Source organism: Mus caroli, chromosome 11, assembly GCF_900094665.2.
Source record: "Mus caroli chromosome 11, CAROLI_EIJ_v1.1, whole genome shotgun sequence".
Lineage (NCBI taxonomy): Eukaryota > Metazoa > Chordata > Mammalia > Rodentia > Muridae > Mus > Mus caroli.
In genome coordinates this window covers 108,845,356-108,850,548 of record NC_034580.1, presented here as the reverse complement: position 1 = coordinate 108,850,548, position 5,193 = coordinate 108,845,356, and positions in this window count along the sequence as shown.

The following is a 5,193-nucleotide window of genomic DNA, read 5'->3' as shown; positions in this document are numbered from 1 at the left end:
AGGTGCAGCACTGGCATAGATGTTCCTAGCTCAGTTTGCATGAGCCTCTTTCCATGAGGCAAGGGGTACCCAGGGACCAGAAGTGTCTAAAAAAAGTGTCTAGCAAAGCGCCAAGGGGGCAGGAGAGATAGTCATTCTTGTAGGAGTGGTGATGGCAAGGGGCAAATTCCAAGAGGACACCCTCAGGACACCAGCCTTCAAATGCGCTACCCTTACCTTACCTGGAGGTGGGAAGGTGATCCCACCCCGACACTGACAGGGCAGGTGAGAGATATCAAGGAAAGAGAATGCAGACAACACCAGTCTCACGTCATAACTCAGGGCTTGGCTATAGTTAGTGAGGAGTTTCACCCTCCGCAAAGGCTGGTTCTGAGACTGATGTGAGAGAATGCGCCTTTTCTCTTCTTTTCTTTTCTTTTCTTTTCTTTTCTTTTCTTTTCTTTTCTTTTCTTTTCTTTTCTTTNTCTCTCTTCTCTTCTCTTCTCTTCTCTTCTCTTCTCTTCTCTTCTCTTCTCTTCTCTTCTCTTCTCTTCTCTTCTCTTCTCTTCTCTTCTTTCTCCTTTTGCCAATAAAATAATTAACCCGGGCTTTCCAAAGGCCACCACCCCACCCACCCTGGCTGTTTCTATGGGTTGTGGAGAAGCTGGATTGGTAAGGGGCTTGGCTGGTGACAGAAGGAGTGGACAGACAGTGACATGCTGAAAAAGGTGTTGAAGTCCCAGAGGGCACTGGGGAGCACCCCCTCCTCACTGACTTCTCGTCACTCCAGGTGACATACGACTTAGCACGTCCCCAGGTCTCTTGAGCCGCAGCTGGCTGTGCGTTTCTCACATCTGTTCAGTATTATCGGTGTTTTTGCAATAATAACTGTGGTCTTGAAAGGGACTAAAATTAATTAAAATGCAGCCCTCTGCCACATTTTACATTATGATCGCCAGAAGGCCTGGCTGGAAAAGCCCTCCTTAGGAAGGGGGTGGTGGGTCATCTCATCCATCCCCCTGTCTCTGCCTGGGTTTTGACTCAGCCTCACTGTCAGCCTTGGAAAATCACCAGCGAGGGAACACCTATGGTCTTATAGCTTGAACTTAGTTCTGCAAAGAAGGCCTTTCTTGGTCCTTCTACTGTTGTAAAAGAGGAAGGCATGACCTATAGTTGGATGTTGTGTTTGGGACTTGCAGAATGATGTAGGGATGGCTGTACAGGTTGTGTCTTTCAAACTCAGCTACCTGAAGACCTTTCCTCAGCATCCTGAGAGGAGCTGGAGAAGTGGCTCAGTGGTTAAGAGCGCATGCTACTGCGGCAGAAGATCCTGGTTCATTTCCTGTCGCGCCCACCTCGGCCGGCAAGGAAGACACAACACGGTCGGATTCTTCTCAACAGCCTTTATTGCAGGAACGCCTCGATGAAGCTACGGGGACCCCAGGCACCCAGGGAGGTCTGCTTATATACTCTCAGCCCCTATCCACTCACGGCAGGCCACGCCACCTCACCAGGCACGAAGCTTCAGCCAATCAGGGCGGCAGGGGCATGTCTCCACCAAATATGGACTTGTTTACACCGCCAGCATCATGGTGCACCTGCACAGCTCTCACGATGGCCGTGGCTTATTTTCAGGTGTATGAGGAAGTCAGGTGCAAGTCATGACTTAGCTGCAGTCCCGGGCACCATCTTGGGACTGCTGCCACACCCACTCCTCACAATTTCCCAGCACCCGCATCTGTCAGCTTCCAACTGCTTTTAATTCCAGTTCTAGAGGATCCTACCTTCTGCTGGTGCCTGTGGGCACATGCACATACACAGGCACACCCACCTACCCACCCACCCACCGACCTCCACACGCACACTCACACACAATCACAGACACATAAAATAAAATCAATAAAAGAACACCTTCCTTGGGTCAGAGGTGAGCGGCCTGGCGTTTGGTTTAGGGCAGGTTTCTCAAACTCAGTCTGGCCCTGTTGATATTTGAGGCTGGATTTTTCCTTTACAAGGGGGTTCTCTGCTCTGTTCCTCATAGAATGTTCGGCAGTGTCCCTGCCCTGTCCCCACTACATGCCAGGCAGGCCTGCCTCCATCACCCCTCTAGCCCAAAGTACACAAATGACAAATGTCCCTGGACATCGATAAATAATCCTTGGTCCCTGGGGAGGCAAAATTGCATCCAGCTGAGAAGCTCCTGTCTAAGGAAAGTCGCTCTGGAATCTTGCCGGCCTCCCTGCCACCCTCTAGGGCATCCTATGTCCACTGCATGGGGGAGTCCAAGTTGGAATGACATGGGAGTGTGTCAGACTCACTCATGAGCCAGGGAGTAGGTGACTAGCAATGAATAACATCCTCAGTTTTGCAGCTGATTCACTTTTTCAAACAAATTAGAGTGGGCACAAATATAGCCACATCCCTCTGCCTGCCCCACACTCCAATGTGTTTTCCCTAGGGGCAGAACTTGACCACCACTCCCAGTTTGCATTTGGTCGCAGCCTGTATGGGGTTAGCTACTGTGCATTATACCAGCATCCTCTGTGTGTGTGTGTGTGTGTGTGTGTGTGTGTGTGTGTGTGTTGCTGCAGATGCAATCCATGACTTCATGCATCCAAAGCGGGTGCTTAACCACTGAGCAACACCCCCCCCCACCAGTCACCTCCATGTCTACTCTCCTGGAACTTTACCTGCAAGAGAATCTGGACTCTAAGATTCTGTTGGCTCCACTAGCCTGTCTTAATTAGTTATTGTATTGCTGTATCTGTTGCTTTAAAACAAACAAACAAAAAACAAAAACAAAAAAACAAAACACCATGATCAACGCAACTTATAAAGGGAAGCATTTAATTAGAGGCTAGCTTATAGTTTCAGATGGTGAGTCCATAGAGTGGGAAACTTGGCAGGAGAGAGAGAGAGAGAGAGAGAGAGAGAGAGAGAGAGACTGTGTCTGGGATGTGTGTCTGGCATGGGCTTTTGAAACCTCAAAGCTCACCTCCTGTGACACACCTCCTCCAACAAAGCCACACCTCCTCCAACAAGGCCACACCTCCCCCATCAAGGCCACACCCCCTCCAACAAGGCCACACCCCCTAATCCTTCCCAACAGTTCCAGCAGCCTTGGGTCAGTGGACCAAGCATTCAAACATATCCTATGGGACCGTCCTCACGTAAACCACCACATGGACTCACCTTAACTTTTCTTCCACTCGTTGCACGTTCTGCGGACACTCGCCATCTTCTCTTCCTCTTCTTCCTTGTCACCTGTTTCTTCGAGAATGGCTGGCTCTTTCTCTGCTTCACACTACGGCTCACATCAGCCTTCTAAGCAAGGGCGAGTTTGCCTTCCGTGTGGCTCGCATGTTCTTTCCCACCACAGCAGCCTCTTGTCCCCCTCCTCTCTTTACATTGCCCACTTCACTTACCTGCAACTGTGTGGATGTTGAATTCAGCTTCCCAGGAAGTACGTGCTGAGAGAGAGTTCAGAAAAAACCCCAAGGAAAGAGAAGGGGAGTGAAAAGGGTGGTGTAGGGCAGGAGATTGTCAGAATATGAAGGCTTGGAAAAATCCCATAGCCCGAGGGGAGCTTCAGACTCTGCCCCTCAGAGGAGTCTCCTGGCAGGGAAGAAGAGGCTTGGTGCTTTGGATCATCACCTCATCCACCCACTAGAAGATGGTAGATGGTCTTGCTCCTTTCTACCAAAATTAAGTCTTTTCTTAAAGGCAGGACTGAGTCCCCACGGGGCTATGGGGCTAGACTGTACGTTCTGTAGCACAGGGGCCTGTAGATCTTCCTCTGGCTCTTCCGGTTTCCTAGAACAGGGACTGGTGCATGCGAGGTGCTCAAATAAGGCTGTGGAAAGACAAACACTTGTCATTTGAAGGGGAAAAAAGCTGACTGGATATCTGTCGCAAGATATCGAACTGTTTTCAGCCTCCCAAGGTTTGAACAGTTCAGATGTTCGACCCCCGACGCTCACTTTTTACAGTTGGCTGGGTAGGATCTTTCAGGCCTTCTATGTCAGTCACATGGGGTACCGGGGGCAGGTCACCAAAACCCAAGGAATCCCAGAGGAGAAGGAAAACAGCACCATCAGGTGGGCCTGCTGAACCGGAATGGTTATCTGGTCTGGCAGAGCCAGCATCGTGGGTGGCCAAGAAAACCTCAGATATGGTGTTCCCAGAGACTGGGGGTGGGGGATACTTGCCTTTCCCTTCAGTCTGCCAGAGGACCCAGGCAGGAGCAGGCTTGTCACTTGAGTGGCTATCCTCTCAGAGCTCAGATTGGGGCCCAAGATTCTAAGGACACAGCCCCATCCATGCCAAAGTCACTTTGTGCAGTAAGGCAAGAGGGCTTTTCTGGAAGGCAGAGGTACTGTGGGTGGATGTCCCAGAGCCTTGTGGGTAAGGAGGGGCAGGTGCAAAGCCTGTGTAAGGGAAGAGGGTCACAGGATCTATTTGAGGGAGATAAATGCCTGTCTCACAGGGCAGGCATGTGTGCTTTAGTTTCTAGTCTCAGGAATGTGAGGAATAAAACTTCAGTTTCTTGCCTGTTTGCTTTTGAGATGGGGTTTCCCTTGCTGCATAGCTGAGGGTGTCTTTGAACTTCTGATCTTCCTGCCTCTACCTCCTGGAGTGCTAAGGCTTTAATACAGGGTTTAACACAGGCTGGGCAAGCTCTCTAATAGCTGAGCTATCTCTGTGTGTTTGGAGACAAAATCTCACTATGAAACCAGCTTAGCCTTGAATGTGCGGTAATCCTCCCTCCACAGTGCTGGGGTTATCCTTGTATACCATCCCACCAGGATAACCTACATTGTCTTTAAAGCCCAGTTTCACCAGGGAATTCCAGGCTCCCTTCCTCTTCTATCATTGGATATGGGGTAGGAAGGAGGTATCGGGGTGTGGGGCTCTGTGTTCTAACTGCCTGGCATCATTTCTCCTCATGGCACTTTTCTGAGACCACCATTTGGCTGATGGTGGCTCCTTCAGCGATCATCCTCTGCTTGTCACTGCTGACCTGGCATTTGCCTGTCACCAGAGTCCCTCCAGGGTCAAAGCATCTGTCTCTTTTTCTGGGTGCTCCATCGGTCCCACCTCTAAGTTCTTAGAACATCACCTCATTCTCTACTCTGGTTCCCCCAGCTGAGCAAATCTCTTTGCTTTTTCTCTGAGAGTGGCTTCATTCTCCCAAATTCTAGTTATCCATTTCTA